The sequence below is a fragment of the Callorhinus ursinus genome, unplaced genomic scaffold, assembly GCF_003265705.2.
Source record: "Callorhinus ursinus isolate GAN/ISIS: 27379988/994484 unplaced genomic scaffold, GSC_fseal_2.0 scaffold26, whole genome shotgun sequence".
In the NCBI taxonomy this organism is placed as follows: Eukaryota; Metazoa; Chordata; class Mammalia; order Carnivora; family Otariidae; genus Callorhinus; species Callorhinus ursinus.
The window spans coordinates 12,501,868-12,520,201 of record NW_027397088.1 but is presented as its reverse complement, the minus strand read 5'-3'; the positions used below and the strand labels follow the sequence as shown (position 1 = coordinate 12,520,201).

Sequence of the window (18,334 nt, the reverse complement as noted above, 5' to 3'; positions counted from 1 at the left end):
CGACCATCAGCCAATGGTACTTGGTACCATAATTACGTGGGCAAATTTGCCCCTGAGAAAGTTGGGTTTTCCTGTTGCATGCCTTTGTGCTGAGTTGTTTTGCTACCAAGAATAATCTCGCTCTTTTTCAACCTATTCTGGTTAATGGTTAAATAAACACATCAAACATCAGATTAGGTATCACCTTCCAGGGAAGCTTTCTAGATCTTTCTGAGAGGTAAAATATCCTTACTCTCTGCTCTAATATTACAGTCTATGGTCTCCTTTTATAACTTTTATCCCATTGTGTTAAGATTATTTTTTGTCTACTTTCACTAATATGAAAAAGCTTTGAAAAAGTAGGATGATGACCTTCCATATATCCTACAGCAGTTTATGGGTACTATAGGTACCCAGTTATAGGACCTCAATTAAATAGTTTTGAATTAATGGATTACTGATTGCACATACTTTAAATTCTTCAGTCTGGCGCTCTCCCAACTGAGCTATTTCGGCTCGTACACATACTTTAAATCCTTAAAAACATAACCACCCATCAAGACAACCACCAACAAAAGCAATTCACAACTATTCCTTATTCTATTAGAATTTTTTACAATATGAACTACAATTGACCCTTGGACAACACAAGGGTTGGGGTGCCAAACCCCTGCAAAGCTGAAAATCTGTGTATAACTTTTGACATCCCCAAAACTTAATTGCTAATGGCTTACTGTTGACCAGAAGCTTTACTGATAACATAGTCAGTTAGCACATATTTTGTATATGTAATATATATTGTATTCTTACAATGAAGCAGGTCAGAGAAAAGAATGTTGTTAAGAAAATTAAAAGGAAGAGAAAACCCATTTACAGTGCTATATTGTATTTCTTGAAAAAGATCTGTGTGTAAGTGGACCCGCACAATTCAAATCTGTGAGGTTCAAGGACTAACTGTATATTTACTAGCCTCTGCCATACTTATGAGTGTTCACTGAGCGATTAAAGTGAACAGGCTTTTTGAACCAGAAGGACTAAGTAGGATCCAAGAAATAAGAAACTTTACTTTTCTTCACTACTGCTTTGCAAACTTTGCTCTGTGGATCTGTCTCCTTGCTCCTTGGTGAAACACCGCCATGACCCAGACCTTTCACCCTCTTTCAGACAGTGACGAATGCTCTTTCAGATGGTAGGAAGTCCAGCCAGTGTGATGTTAAAATGCCAAGTTCTCAACCCATTTCAAACTTTTCCTTCCTCCCTAGTTCAGGTCTGATTACTCAACCAGTTTGAAACCTCTCTTCCTCCCCCAGCGGAGGTCTAATTTGGTCAGAGCAGTGCGGTGTAGACGAAAGTTTCTTCTCTGTCTTCCTTCTTCCTCTCTCTCCTTGCTGCTTTTTGGGCCCCTCCAGAGTTTGCACCCAGTGAGTGAGGAACACAAAAGCTGCACTAGCTTAGTACTCATCATCTGTTAGTGACCTCTGGGTCTAAGCGTTTCCAAATGCTGATTCTTCCACTGAGGGGCTGGAAATTTATTAGAGACCTCCTTACCTCCCATTCCTATCTATCTCTGAGGATCACTCGTCAGTCCCTAGCCTGGATGATGGCTTTTCCAACTGGCTTCTTGCTCCCTACTCCTACCCTCAGCTTCTGCATTGATCAGCTTCTAGCCTCTTCTGTGCTAAGATTATCTGGTCCCTAGAAAGACATGTTCTTAGGCAGAGCCCTTTCAAAGATAATTCATGGCTTGAACTTCTGCAGGTTCCACGTCTGTCTATGGGACACACACACACACACACACACACCCTTTCATCTATATGCGAACCTGCTGATGGCCATCTTCTCCTCTGACAGCCCAGTGCTTCACTCTTTCACCACAGACTCTTTCCTTTAGATCTCTCAGGGCATGAGTCAAATGTTAGTCTGTCACTTTACCAAACTCCAGGAGAACCGTGTTCTTTGCGCACGTCTCTTTAAGACCCGCTTACTTCGTTTGAGGTAAAGGGAAGCATCCTTTTCTCCTTCCCCATTTTGAAGAGGGAAACACAGGACAGACCAAAAATCTCTCTCCAGAGAAAATCTCACTATTGGCCTCTTCAACTGGGGAATGAATTCTTGGCCTCTTCATATAGCCTGAAGGTGTTTGTGGGGCTAATGCTAGAAGAACCAGTTTCATAGTCCCTTAATATACCTGCATATGTCTAGCGCCTTGTTCTAGCACATGGATGTTTGGCAGTGGTTGCATTTTGCTCTGTCTTTGGCGTCTTTGTCTAAACCCGAGATAGAAAAAGTTACATTTAACATCCTGCTACATATACATACCCTTCCAGTTACATGTTGGTATTTTTAATGACAACCACCCTATGGATGATGACACAATCCGGAGTTATAGGGGCAGCTGATGTGACAAGTACACATTACAGCCCAAACCCATAGAACCAAGGTAGTCATTGAGGAGAAACAATAAGCAGATTTTAACATTCTCCTTTTGTTTCTGTCTCCGCTGTTCAGGATGCTCGTGAAAGCCCTTTGCAACGGTTATGGTTGAGAATACACGAGCATTTCCTGGTTGTTAGTTAGTGAAAACCTGTGTAAAGAAATAGAATCCCTTTCCTAAGGGCAACATTACTACAGAAATTCATAGATAACTGTTTTTGAAAAAGAAGAGAAAATGAGACAGTAGAGATAGCAATGCTTAGTGGATATTGCACGGCTTCTCTACGTTTCCCAGCCTGACTTGTATTTTGGCTATGTGACAAGTTCAGGCAAATAGGCTGAAGGCAGTTAAGAGTGGTGGGAGTTGTTCTTTCTTCCCCTTGTGCTGTTCCATGTTGAAATGGCAGCATCCCAAGATGATGGAATGCCCTTTAGCCTTGATACCTGAATAAATCCGTGGAACAGAGGTCCCTTCCAATAAGCCCTGGATACGTAGCCCGAACAAGAAATAAATCTTTGTTGTGCTAAGCTATTGGAATGTGGGGAATTATATGTAACCATGGCTACCTCATCCTATCTCGACTAATCAAGTAGAACTAATGAATTAGGCTTCACTCTAATAGCAGTTAGCTAGAATTTGTCTTGCCTGCTTTCCTTGTGTTTACATCTGCCTCTTCCCTCTTTCCCCTCACTCTTGAGATCATGTTGGCTCATCTTTTTCTCCTTCATGGTTTTCTCAGTCTCAGAATTCCAATCATCAGAATGTATAAAAATTCCGATGAACCATTCTAACTCTACCCCACTACCCAGCCACAGTCCACCACCTTTTTTTTTTTGTAATCCCTAGACATTCCTAGATTATGCCTAGATAACTCCTCACTGACCCATTGCCTTACTTATCTTGTGTACTACACCATACAGCCTTGATTCTTTGCTTAGAAACCTACTGCTCGTGAATGTAATGTAAACCCTTCTTAATGACAGTCAAGGTCCTTTGTATCAGTTTCAACTGCTCTTTGCAGTTATAGTTATTGGTATTTCCCGACATGCCCCTGCGACCTCAAATCAGGCTGATTCTCCTCCCCACGCTACATCATGTTATGTCTTTGCCCCCATTAGATGTTCTCTGGCACCTATCCAAACCCTGGCTCCCCTTCCAGCCCAGCTTGGGTACTGCATCCTCCGGGAAGGTGCCATTTAGGGGGTCTCTCCTTCTGAGCTCCTCTCCTGCACCATCTAAAGCACTTACTTGGTTGCTCACCTGTGTGCTTCTCTTACAAAATCTACCAAGGAAATTGTAGTTTTGTCTTCAATAAATTCTTTTCGATGGACTAGTCATTTCATCAATTCATCTGCTTTAATAACAGTCCCAAGAAATAAAGTATGTAAATCAAATTTAATTTTCTCATCTCATCAGTCAATGACTTGGAAAACATAGGAGCCTGAAGAATAATACTGAATTGTAAATGTTCGTTACAAAATTCTATTTATTATTTTAATTATGAGCACAGTTTTTCTTTTAATGGCTCTATAATATACCTAAACTTTCAGTCTTGTCCAGAGAGTTCATGAATTGATTTCTGATTGTGAGCTTTTCTTAATTTCACATATCGTTGCCAGTTTACTAAGTGAAATGTGTTCCCTAAGTAACCAAGGGTTACAGGTTGAATTGTGTGTACCCCAAGAAGATTTGTTGAAGCCCTAACCTCCAGTACCTCAGAATGTGAACTTATTTGTAAATAGAGTCATTGCAAATGTAATTAGTTAAGGTGAGGTCCTACCGGAGAAGTAAGAAAAGTGGGCCCTTAATCCAATTATGACCAGACTCCTTCTAAGACAGACGTATCCAGAGAAAAGTTGTCAGTGTGAAAATAGAGGCAGAGATTGGGGTGATGCATCTATAGGTCAGGGAATGCCGTGCGTCATCAGCAACAAATGAGAATCTGAGAGAAAGGTATCGAACAGATTGTCCCTTACAACCTGCATGAGGAACCAACCCTGCCAACACCTTGATTTTGGCTTCTACCTTCCAGAACTGTGAGAGAATAAATATCTGTTGTTTTAAGCCACGCCATTTGTGGTACTTTGTTAAGAGAGCCCTAAGAACCTGATATACCAAGTTTTCAACGTAACTACATTTAACAGGAGGTCCCATATCACAGGGCCCAGCAAACTATGACCAGTATACCAAATCCTGGCCATTACCTGTTTTTATAAATAAAGTATTATTGGAACACAGCCATACTCATTACATATCATCATGGTTACTTATATACTCCTATGGCAGAGTGAGTACTTGTGAAGAGACTATCTGGTCTAAAATATTTACTGTCTGGTCCTTTACGGAAAAAGTTGGCCAATTCTTCTATATCCTGCTGAGTCTTTCATGAAAAGATTGAAAATGTGTAACAGTCTAATGTAGGCTTTCATTTAGCTTCCAAGACTAAAATCCATTATTATCTATATTAATCAGGACGGGCTATGCTGCCGTAAACGCACATGTCCCAAATCTCAGCATTTTAACATGGTGAACATTTAATTTTACTCACCTAATGTCCGCTGTGGGTCTGGAGACTCTGCTCTGCTGTGATTCATAGGGTAGGCTACTTCTATCTCCACCACTGCATACTTTTCTCTAAACCTGTAGATTTGCAGAGAGTGGAGAATTGCTCAAGGTCTTTTCATGGCTCTGGCTAGAAGTGACATACTTCATTTCCTCTTATATCCATTGTGTGGCCCTAATTAGAAAAAGGAGAACAAATAGGGTATTTATGAGTACTGCTATGACCTTCATAGTAATACTAGGTAGTCTTAGTCTCATAAGATTAGCATTTCAGTGACTCCTGGAACCAAAACTATATACTCTCATCATCCATGTTGTTGAAGAGTCACAGATGAGTTCTACTTATAGTAAGGGAATTCCTTAGGAATCTCTATTATCCACTCATGAACTTGTGATCTTTATAAACGGTGGGACTGAGATTTTGGTGCAACACTGTAAATAATGTTTTTTTTTTTTTCTTTTTCTGTTGCCAAAGAAACACCTCCTGTGATTTTGTGCACATTATAATTAATAACTCCAATCAAAAAACAAGGGTATCTGGGTGGTTCAGTCATTTGGGCGTCCCACTCTCGATTTCTACTTGGGTCGTAATCTCAGGGGTGTAAGACTGAAGCCCTCATCAGCATGCTCAGCATGAAGCCTGCTTGGGATTCTCTCTCTTCCTCTCCCTTGGCCCCCCCCCCCCCCCCGCCCCACTCCACCACTTGCACGCTCTCTCTCTAGAAAAAAAATAAATAAATAAAAATCTCAGTCTGCACCCTCTGGCACCAGGCTGTATGCATATGTCAGCATTATCATTAATCTCTGCCTTCTTCATACACATAAAAAGAACTGGCTCCAGAAGTCACACATTTTAGTCATACATGTAGACAGAGAAATGATGGATGTAGGTTTTTCCATTTAGGGGTGTAGGTTTTTCCATATAGGGTGTAGGTTTTTGCTGGACACAGGCAAATACATTAAAGAAAATAAAATGCCGCAATAAAGTAAGTCTTTTTAATCCCAGCTGCTATTCCCTAGCTGGAAGAGAATCAAGGAGTGAAATGAGGGGTCAGTAGTATATTGATCCATCTACCCTTTGCCCTGTAGAGAGCTTCATTAGGAAAAGAGGTCAGTGGGTGCTTGGCAAGGGAAGAACCTTAGGCAGGGTTTATGGCCCATGGTGTCCGGACACCTCGACTGCAGTGTTTGTTCTCCCTGTGGCACCTGGTCAGATATTCTGAGGATTAGGCAATTCTTCATTCTCCTGCCTTCCTGCCATTGGGCACTCTCCAGTCCTTTACACCATGTCCACAGGTTATGACTCCACGTCATTGCCAATGGATCCACTGTTCTTTTGGCTGTCATGGCAGACCAGTGAAGAACGTGTGGTTCCTCCTGCCATCACGACCAGCACTCCTCTGCTTAGGACACCCACGGGAATGAATGAGCCTCTCTGGGGTCTTTGCCTTTACTCAAAAGGTTTGTTTTTGTATGTCTGCTCAGGCTGGTTCTTTCTTCCCAATCACCTTGGTGACATCTCAGTCTTGAGGTTTATCTGAAATGTGATCATTGCTGATTGATTGCTTCTAGAGAAGCTGATGCAGCCATCAGAAAAGTTAGCAGAGTCAGGTGGTTTTTGTTTTGCTTTGGATTAAGGATGGTCAAATCAGTTAACTTAAAAACATAATTGTATACCCCAGCTTTCCTCATAAAACCTCAAAATCATGGTGTAATCGCTTGAACTATTAAACTGTGTAGATATGATTATCCAGGCAAAATGTAAATAAAGTCAAGAAAATAATAATCTGGGAAAAGAAGTAGAACTTCATCACACATAGAACTACCCTGTGTGATGATAAATATGTATTAAATCTATAGATAGACACAGTGAATTCACGCCTCTCGCAGAAAGAGAGCTTTTAAAATATAAAATCAAGTTCTGTGAGAATGTTGAGCCACAGAACTCAATACATTTTTAAAAATTGTACACATTTATGAAGCAAAAAAAATATTAAGTGGGTTTCAGCAGTAGATGAAGTTAGTTTTACATGAATTCGACCAATCACACATACAATGTTATGAAAAATCAACCACTTCCCAACTGACAAATTAACTGATGTCAGGGCTGGAATCCATAAGGACCCAAATTGTTTCTTCATATAAAGTTTGTGAAGTTTGTCTGCATACATAATCTCATCTATTTGCATTGATTCTTACAATAATCCCATGAGGTAGGTATTATAATCTTCATTTTGAGGCTTGGGAAACTGAGGCGTCACTGGGTGAATGGCCCCCTACCTGTCAGGTGATCATTTACCGATCTTGGAGTCCAGGTCTCTGACTCCCTGTATGTGTTCAAGAGGCTCAAAGAAACAGGAAAAACAATACGATTGTCAAATCTTAATTAGGAACCAGAATTTTTTTTTTTTAAGATTTTATTTATTTATTTGACACAGAGAGAGAGCACAAGTTGGGGGACCAGCAGAAGGAGAGGGAGAAGCAGACTCCTTGCTGAGCGGAGAGCCCGATGCGGGGCTCGATCCCAGGACCCTGGGATCATGACCTGAGCCGAAGGCAGATGCTTAACTGACTGAGCCACCCAGGCGCCCCTAGAAACCAGAGTTCTTAGTTCATTGAAATGCTTAGATATTTTCCTCACTGGAGTCTTCATAAATGGCTCTGTTCCCTGCTTGCTAAAAATTCCTCATATATAATGTTGGTGTTTACTCTTGATATCAGTCCACCTGACTACTCCGGGCATTTTCATCTTGTTCTTAAGTATGTTTCATTGGTAGAGAGTTGGGGGAGGCTTTTAATTTACTTTACTTTAGGCACATTTCATGTGTAAGATTTATAATCCCAAACACAGTGAAATAAGTAAGGTGATCATTTCTAAATGAGAAAGGCTAAGGAAGTTTCATTTTGGAAAAACCTAATTTTTATTTTTGTCATAAGATTATTTGATGTTTTCCATGTTTCTACAAGCACCCAGTGGATGCAAAAATAAAAGAGTAATTCTTCTGTAGGATCAATATTAATTATCTCAAGAAAAATGTGTAAGTATAATTGGAAAATTCCTGAAATGTGACAAAATAATAATAAAATATTTATTAGTAACTGAAATGTATTAAAATCCAGGACCCAACACCTCTGAATCCACAATCCCTATTTCTGATGTACACTGGCAAATTTTTCTTTTACTTTGGCTACCAGGATGCTCAGAGTCTCATTTATGGCCTGATTAGCATGAACTATATCTTAATGCCAATCTCCATTTCTCCCACAAGATTTTTGCTGATACTTTGAGTTTTATGTTGACAAGATATATGTTTTAATTTTAATCTGCCTCAACACCATTATGGAAGTTGATGTGATTTATTAAATATTTTTTCACTGTTTATTGAGCACTATCTATTCGATGTACAGATAGAAAGATTAGTAAACCCTCCAGCAAATCATGAATTCACAATACACAAATAAGCAGAATTGCGCAGCTCATGAAGCATCTTGTAATGCCACAGTCCATCTTCTGAAAGACCTGTGTGAGGTAAATAGTTTTTTCTTTTCTTTCTTTTCCCATCTTATCTTGAGAATGAGAAAGGTTAAGCAAAGAAAGTGAAATGCTTCACAAAGGCACTCCGCAGACTTGGCTGAAGTCAATTCCTCCTACCTCTGCTCGTTATCAAAGCCGCCTGTGATAGAAAAAGTGCTCTGGGCCACACACATTGCAACTTGTAAATGTGTTGCAAGACAGGAGTAAGACTTGCTAGAGAAGTCTCTTCTTGTGCAAGAAAAATAGGTGAAGGTTGAAAGTATTCAGGCCATCAAAAATTGTCCCCAAAGATCAGATTTTACCCTGTTCCCCATCTCTCCCAAATTCATTAGTCCTTCGCTGAAATGTAATCGTTTATGTTCCAAAACGGTCAATAAGGGTGCGGCCTACATGGTGGCAGGGCATTTAGATAGAGAAGTATCCAAAGAAAGAGATACAAAGTCAAATGCTTCTTTGAAAGAAACTTACAAATGAGGACAAGTGAAAGGGTAGGAGATGTCACCCCTGGGTAATACAGAAACTATTTCGTTATCAAAGCTTCACTGACTTTAATCTGAGGTGCTAAGGGTAGAAAAGATTAATAAAGGCTATAAACACTTGACTTGTTGCTGGGTGGGTTTTTTATAATGTGCCCGCAATGGTTAATGGTAAAGAACCAGGCCTAGTGCGTTGGTCCTCTGCCTTCTGCTTCCTGCACCCCGCCCCCGGCCCGCGGAACGAACACGCAGACACACCGTTTCCTTCTCCAAACACATGCTGGAGCTGAAAAGCCTTTGTATTTATTTATTAAAAAAAAATATTTTATTATTATTTTTACTTGAAAGAGAGAGAGAGCACAAGGGAGAGGCAGGGGGAGAGGGAGAAACAAACTCTCCAGCAAGCAGGGAGCCTGACAGGGGGCTTGATCCTGGGACTCTGAGATCATGACTTGAGCTGCTTAACCGACTGAACCACCCAGGTGCCCCTGAAAAGCCTTTAGATCTGATTTTTCCTGTCTCCCCTTTAGTACTTATTTATGTGATCTTTCCAGGTCTCATTTATGTGATCCCTCTTTCTGGCTTTTGACATTCTTTCTGTTTCTGTTTTCTGAGGATCCTCATCAGAGCTGGACAGTCGGGTGCCTGTCAAGTCTGCTTTGAGTCCTGACCCCACGAAGGCTCAGGGCTGGCTCTAAGCAAAATCATGGCGGGAAAATGATAGTTCAGCACTAGGGCCCTCACTTCCGGAATTTTCTTCTTCTTGCCCTGATACTTCATCCCCCTTTCTTTCTCTCCTTCTCCATCAGTCATCATTCCAAACGCAAACCCTCCTCCACCGCCGCCCCCTCTCCCCCCACCACCGCTCTACAGCAGCTGGTTCACTTCTCCGTGCCTGGGCTCCTGGTAAGTGTTGGGTGCCCCATCCAAGTCTGACTTCACTGCTAAGTGTTGGGTGCTGCCTCAGCCAAGGGCTTCCCTCTGTCTCAAGGCACACGCTGACTGTTTGGTGCTCCTGGGTGGAGGCGAGACACTCAGGCCTTCCTATCTTTTCTGGGCAACCTGCATCGTAACAGTGGCCTCCTGGAGACTGTAGTAAGGATTGTGGGGAGAGCTTGTCAAGGAAAAACACATGCTCTTCTCGGTCCTGTGCTATGGATTTCTTAGATCTAGACTAGGGCCTGGAAGCTTTGTATTATGTTCCAGGTAATTCTTATGCCATCATAACAGGTAAGTATTTTGGATAGCTGCTTTTACTCCCAGGAGAGTTCAAATAGGATGCATTTTAGACAGGCATGGAGAGAAGGTAGAAACCTGTTAGAGGCATTTGCCTAAACTGCTGAAGTTTCAAGGAGGCCCAGGACCCAGGGCAAGCCTTTTACAAGAATAGGCCCCCCAACCCACTGTTATTTTGTTTGCCTAAAGGGAACTACAGAGGATGTTAAAGATAAGGTGGGGTGGAACCCAGGCCAGGTGCAGCCTGCTGATAGCCAATGGAGAGGCTTCTACTTGGAAAACCCCCCTCTGAGTCACAAAACAGTTCTTGTAAAAAAAAAAAGAAAGAAAGAAAAGAAAAAAATTTAAAGATTTTATGTAGTTAATTGAGAGAGAGAGTGCACACACGAGCGGGGGAGAGGCAGAGGGGGAGGGAGAAGCAGGCTCCCCACTGAGCAGGGAGCCCAGTGTGAGACCCGATCCCAGGACCCTGGGATCATGACCCAAGCCGAAGCAGATGCTTAACTGACTGAGCCACCCAGGCGCCCAAAACACGTCTTTTGAAACATTGTTTTGAGCAATGATTTTTAGAGGAGAATATTTACAAGCTGACAATGATGTACCCAGCCATTTGCATAGTTTAGCCCTCCTCAAACCTTTTGGTCTCAGGAAACCTACGCTCTTAAGAATGATTGATGACCCCAAAGAGCTTTTTAAGTTGTGAGTTGTATCTATCAATATTTACTATTTTTGAAATTAAAACTAGGAAATATTTTTAATATTTGCTTATTGATTCATTTAAAATAATGGTAAGAAACCATTACATCGATGTAAGTTGACATATTTGTATGAAAAATAACCATTTTCCAAAATAAAAATATAGAGGGAAAATAATAGCACTGTTTTACATTTTTACAAATCTCTTTAATGTCTGGCTTAGAGTAGAAATGTTGGGGATGCCTGGATGACTCAGTGGGTTAAGCGTCTGCCAGGGTCCTGGGATTGAGTCCCACATCGGGCTCCTTGCTCAGTGGGAGCCTGCTTCTCCCTCTGCCTGCTGCTCCCCCTGCTTGTGCTCTCTCTGACAAATAAATAAAATCTTTAAAAAAAAATAGAAATGTTGGATTCTCATATCTGCTTCTGGGTTCAGCCAAATGAGTGGGTTGCAATATCACAGGTCATGAAGCCTTTGGGTGGGATCACTGTCCGCACAAGGGACAATGACATTGACAAAGGTCAACGTCTTGATACTATTATCAAAACAGTTTCGATCTTGTGTGTCCCGTGAAACGTTGTGGGGATCCTTGGTACACCCTTTGAGAACCATCCTCTCCCATCTTGTTTCCTGATTCTCCTATGGCCAGGGTTTTATGTAGAGATATGTTGGAATAATTTTTGTGAACAAAACTTACCAATAGTGATTTTTAATACTGCTTTTATGAATGTTCAAGAAGAAAATGTCAAAGCTGCATCTGAAGTCTTTCGAAATGTGTGTTAAATAATCTTCATAAACTTAACTTAGTCTCATGTTTATTCTCGCCAGGCAGCATTTTATTTCAAAAAGATTGCACCTTCTGGGAACAAAAAAAAAAAGGAATCTAGGAATTGGTACAAGTGGTAGTAGAATGAGTGACATGTGTCATGTATCCATGACCTGGGGATACGGTTCACTTGGGGAAATGGGAAGTTTTGAACCATCACTGGGGATGGCATATCGTGGACCAGCAGCTGGATTTAGCTTGTCAAATAAATGTCCCCTATGGATGAACATCCCTTATGGAGTATGCAGTACTGAAGATTAAGTATAAAAGAAGTCTACCATTGACCTTGTGGATAATATAAAGCCTGTGGGAGTACCCAGTGTGTGTGCATGCCGGAATGTGTGTGTGTGTGTGTGTGTGTGTGTGTGTGTTGGGGAGGGTGGTGCAGTGGTACATAGTATTAAGACATCTCTGCACATAAGACCTTCCAATCTGGGGCACAGAGGTTATATCCCTGTGTATTTCATTGTTCACAGTTCGATCAGCCCCACTGTCGCCCGTGAATAGGTGTCTGGAAAGGACTGAAGACCTCGATTCTGTTACTGCCCTGAAAGTGGGGGTGTGTTTCTGATGCTACATCCTGAAACAATATAAAGCGAGGCGGTGATCTTTGTGAAGTGGGGGAGGTTATTTTCTTCAATGACAACAACCATTTTGCAGAGTAAACATTGTAGGCTAATGAGCCTTCTTAAATTCCAGCATGTCATGGACTTGTATAGTTGCAAATTAAAAATAGCAGGATGTGGGGCCATAGAAAACCCGCACAATACTTAGAGTGTACCCATTGACTTAATTGCCTAAAAAAATCTCTGCAATTATTTTATCAGCCCAGATACGAGGAAATGACTATTTCAGGCCAGAAGAGTGTAGAGCATGGACCAAAAGAGAGAGAGAGAGAGGAGAAAACAAGGAATCCCAGAAGCTAATGGTGAGTCAAAATGACAAGGGAAGGTGAGGACACAGGATCCAGCTGGAGACTTAACTCATGCTTGGGTAAGGATTCTGCCAATGGCAGAGCATAATATGTACCTTAATTTAACAATTTGTACTCCGTGTGGGTGACTGATGGTTCCTTGGTTGAGTTCAGTGTTTTGAGCACCCACTCCGTGTGCCACATAATGCATTAGACATCGGGGACAAAGGTGCATCAGCTGTCACTCCTACCCTCGGGGAGGGCAAGCCCATCAGAAAGGACACACGGTCACCATGTAATGCAGCCCACTTTCTCTTACTGCTAAATGCAACGCTCATTTTAGTGCTCAAATGTTACATAGTGCATTCATTTTGTGACAGGTTATTGAAAAACATCTTTTTGCGTGCAAATAGTCCCCTCTCAATGAGGCTTTCCCCTGCTTCCAAAAGATGGGAAAATGTATTCTGTAACCCCTGCCTTCAGCTAAATATATGTACAAGACTTTTTGTGAAGTACCATTTATGGCACCTAATTTAAGCTAAGCTGTATTGTGCAAAGCCCGAGAACAAGATATCCAGGAATCTGTTCTATAGCAAGTTGAATAAGTATAAGTAAAAAGAGTTTTGAAAACGCCATGGCCTCATACCACAAGTGGCTACTGAATAATAACCAAGCAAACTTGGGGTAACCGGGCTCAGAGAAAGAACAAACACATCAGCAGCATAGCAAGTTAAAGGAAATGATTCCCAAAAGAAGACAGGGCTATTTTGGTGACTTTGAGCTGTAGAATATCATGTCAGACAATAAAGAAAAGGACCATAAGAAGGCACTCTTTGTTGCTTACTTCCCCTTAGCTGAAGTTATATCCATGGATAACAATTGATCAGCAATTGCATATCCAATTCCAAGGGAAAAAAAATCACAGGCATTAAATATACCCACATGGAAGGTCCCTGCATAATTACCTGCATGAGAGGTTAGCTGCTTTAAAGCAAAAATAAAAAGTGAAAACCCTAAAATAATATAAATAACTACTGGGCATTCAATTAACTGCCTTTTCAAAAAGAAAGGTAGAACTAAAGATTGAACAGTAATGTAATTCTATCCCTTGTTAACTATTTCAGTAAGAGAAAGCCTTAGTGATTCTTTTTTAATTATTATTTAAATTCAATTAATTAGCATATACAGTATCATAGGTTTCAGAGGTAGAGGTCAGTGATTCATCAGTTGCATATAACACCCAGTGCTCATTCCATCACGTGCCCTCCTTAAAGCCCATCCCCCAGTTACCCCATCCCTCCACCCACCTCCCCTCCAGCAACCCTCGGTTTGTTGCCTAAAGCTAAGAGTCTTTCATGGTTTGTCTCTGATTTTGCCTTGTTTTATTTTTCCTTCCTTTCCCCTATGCTCCTCTGTTTTGTTTCTTAAATTCCACATATGAGTGAGATCATATGATAATTGTCTTCCTCTGGGTTATTTCACCTTAGTGATCTTTTTTTTTTTTTGCTATTTATTTATTTATTTTTAATTAACATCTAATGTATTATTGGTTTCAGAGGTAGAGGTCAGTGATTCATCAGTCTTGAGTAATGCCCAGTACTCATTACATCACATGCCCTCCTTTCGTCTTATTGATTCTTAACTATAATTACAAATTATACAATGAAAAGCAAGATGAATATCCTGACGTAGTTATAAGACTTCTGGGGCAATCATCACCAGCCTTACTCGTTTCACTGCACAATTTACATGCTTGCGAATGCATAGTCTGATATACCACCACCACCACTACATGCGTGTGCCCACAGGTACACAAACACACACCAGTGTAAAATCTCTAATATGTTGGAGGGGAAAAGCAAGCAAATGGCTGTACAAATTCCAAGACTGGCATAGCTGGAATGGTGAGCTACTTGACTCAATAACCATTGTGCATCTATTAATACATCACAGAACTTACTTCAGACCATTTCTCAAAAATTGCTAAATAAATTTAAAGCAAAAATAAGAAGTGAAAACCTTAAAATAATATAAATGACTACTGGGCATTCAATTAACTGCCTTTTCAAAAAAGAAAGGTAGAACTAAAGATTGAACGGTAATGTAATTCTATTCCTTGTTAACTATTTCAGGAAGAGAAAGCCTTAGTGATTCTTGTTTAGTTTCACTCTGCCTATCTTGTTCTGCATTCCTCTTCTTCCTCCACTGCACGTATTGTCCATCTTAAATTACTTTTATTTTCCTTTATACTCATTATGCTTTTTCTTTTCTTTTTAAAAATTTCATTTATTTATTTATTTTTTATTTAAGAGCAAGTTTGCACAGGCGTGAGAGGAGGGACAGAGGGAGAGGGAGAAAGAATCCCAAGCAGACTCCCTGCTGAGCGTGGATTTCCCCCACCTGGGGCTTGATCCCACCACCCTGAGATCATGGCCTGAGCTGAAACCAAGAGCCCAGTGCTGAACTGACTGAGCCACCCAGACGCCCCATACTTTTTTCTATCACGTTGCGTTGAAGCCAGTTTTTAGCCCTATTAGGGAGAGATTTAAGATTTTCAAGCTCAAAGCCATTGCCTGCCCTACTAATGCGAAATCTACACAATAATGCCCAAATACACCTTCTTTCAATTAAAAAAAGATTGAACCTAGGGTTTTTAAATTCAAAATGAAAAAGAAATGCTTTCTATGGACCCTTCCTATATGATATTTTAAAAATACATACATTTTATCCACAAAGAATTTTTATACATGGTTGTGACAGAACAATTTTGTCTAACTTAACTGACTTCCCACTGGGCAATCAAGTTGGTGTAATTAGTTGCACTTTAGGATAATTCTGTGTGGCATTCAGAAAGATATGAAATATATACACGCACATATGTATTTATATACACTCATATCTTTATAAATCTGTCAGCTACAGACAAAATTAAATGTTTCTATAAAAGTTCCTTATGTAAAAGAAAATTACATTAGTCCTTGTTTCTCTTTCCAGACCTCATAAAATGTAGAAAATGAAATTACCAAAGCTACCCATGTAATTAAAATAATAATATGATGTGTTAAAAATAGCTCTAATGTGAAAAAACTTACGCTGTTTTATAAACATTATTAAGATCCATTTCTACATGAAATCAAAGAGCTAAAAATCTTACCCTCAGAAGAGAGATAAGAAACTAAACAATAAAAGGAGGAGGGACAGAGCTCCAAAAATACCCCATTGTGTAATTTGAGAGGTTGCCGTGAAAGCGAGCGAAACCAGGGAAATAAACAGAGAGAGCTTTAGAAGAGGTCGGGATAAACATCCGGGCAGATTTAAATGGACTGGGGTACTAAGAAAGCTTAGGCTTGAGAGCCTCTCCCGTGGGGGGGGTCTCGGTGAGTTCCAGGAACCATCGGACATTCCAGTTGCCTAAAAGGGACTCAAATCTTCACGTCTCTAGTAATTTGCTGTGATCTCTTTTCTTATTCTAATAAGTATTCACACTTGGGCTTAATTCTGTATTTATAATTTTGTGCTCTTTTATTTAGAGTGTTCTCCAAATACAGTTGGTTGCCCGTTGTATTCGTCAGCTTGGGCGGCCATAACATACCACAGACCGCGTGGCTCAAACAACAGACATTCATTTGCTTAGGCTCCTGGAGGCTGGAAGTCCAAGGTCAAGGCTAGCTTCTTCTGAGGCCCCTCTCCTTGGCTTGTAGAGGCCTGTCTTCTCCTTGTGTCTTCACGTGGTCTTCCATCTGTACATGTCTATATGTCCAAGTTTCTTCTTGTAAGGACACAAGTCGTATTGGATGGGGCCCCATCAAATGACCCCATTTTAACCCAATGACCTCTTTAAAGACCCTACCTCCAATAAAGTCACATTCTGAACCCTCGGGGGCTTAGAACGTCAACGTATGAATTTTGAGAAGACACAATTCAGCCCATTATACCAGATTTAGCAAAAAATTAAAAAATAAAAAAAAATACAGGACTCCCAGCTAAATGTGAATTTCAAGTTAACAGTAAATAATTACAAAGTATATGTATGTCCCCTGAAGTGGTTAAGATATATATACATGTATATGTATGTGTATAGATGTATATATATATACATCTATACACAAAAATTATTCATTGTTTTCCTGAAACTCATATTTAACTGAGAGCCCTGTATTTTACTTGGCAGCTCTATCCCCAAATTATATAAGCTTCAGGGAGGGAGAAATACTCAATGCGGAATCATTAGAATGATTTCACTTTAGGACTGAAAGAAACTTTAAGGAACCCTGAGTGTACCCCCCCTCCCCTAGCTCTCAGCACCCCCGAGGCCCAGGTAATAGCAGGGCTACGAGCCCGGAGGTTTCACTGTCCCCCCCAGGCCAAGCCCTCCCCATGCTGAGAAATTTACTAGAACCTTGATCTGCATGCTCACTCCAAGGCGGCTTCCAGAAGCAAGCTGTGAGTCAACAGGGTTGGGTTTGGCTCTCAACCCATCTGCTCAGGCACACTGAAACACCAGAGCACCCAGGGCCCTGGAGGTTATCTGGCTGTCCACGAATCCACCCCCGACAGCTGGAACACACTCTGAGATCTCCCCAGGCCCCCGGCGGATCACCGTACTTGAAGGTAGCTGCAAGGGCTGGTTCCAAATTGCCGTTTCCTTTGCAACAGGTCTTTAATCATTAAGCCCTTCGAGTATCCATGAAAGCTATGGATCTCCTAGTCCCAAAGCATACAAATTCACCACGACAGCTGTGCATCTAATTTCAGGAGACTCAAAGAACTCCTAAAGCCCCGTTTTTTGCACACATGGGTGAAGCACCTCTGCATGATATTGTGTTCTGCACCAGAATATACTGGGAGGTTGCCGCCCCCCCCCCAAAACCGTGCGTGCGCACACACCCTACCAGTGAAGTATGTGAGTCCGAGGAACCCAGGACACTTAGTTCAGGATGGGGTGTGTCTTGGAACACAATACGTTCATGGGGTGAGGAGGCATTACAAGCTACTCTAGGAGCTGCTAAGTTGCATTTTTAAGAAAGAACAATTTTTAAGAAACTGGAGAAGTTCTCTAAGAAGGGACTTCAGGTATCAAGGAGGACTGAGTGGGAAAAATCTCGGCATGTGGGGACATTTCCCAGCATCCCTGAGAGCACATCATGTCAGGGATCCCTCGAACTTCTTGTGCAGACTGCTGATGATGACCATACTAACAGTTAGCGTTCAAGGACAGCTCGCAAGAGCACAGGCACTGTGCAAAGTATTTTGTCGATGCCTCTGTGGGGCAGATCCTATTATGGTCCTCTTCATTCAGCTGGAAACGTACAGGTTTGAAAGGGCTTTAAAAACTTGGCCCAAGTCAAGCAGGTTCATTCCCCGGAGGGTCTGAGCCGTATCTGCTGGCTTCCGCGAGCAATCGACCATCGTCCCTTGCAGGTTGGGTTCTAGCTGTCCTGGTTTTGAGAGCTCGGAGGCTGCTGGGTCTGCTCGGCCCACTGGCCTGCCTCCGCTTTTGCCCTCCGGGCAAACATCTGGCATCTGGGAAAACTCCAGAGGCCACTTGTGGGCTTTCATTTTCCAAGCATTTTGGAGAGAGTTTAGGGAGACGCTCCAAAGCCTGGTCACAACCGAAGAGTCTGGGTCTACTTCTTAAAATCTATGTGGACTTGGCATAGCTTCTTTCCCTCTGTAGTT

The 18,334-nt window shown here is 41.4% G+C and overlaps 1 long non-coding RNA gene across 1 annotated transcript in view; it reads right to left on the bottom strand.

Moving 5' to 3' along the window:
• LOC141370130 (uncharacterized) overlaps positions 1–18,334 on the bottom strand; it is a 117,764-nt gene that overhangs the window by 42,974 nt on the left and 56,456 nt on the right. The window contains exon 4 of the long non-coding RNA XR_012373893.1: positions 4,962–5,150. This is a non-coding gene — a long non-coding RNA (uncharacterized lncRNA). The remainder of the gene's footprint in view (positions 1–4,961; positions 5,151–18,334) is intronic.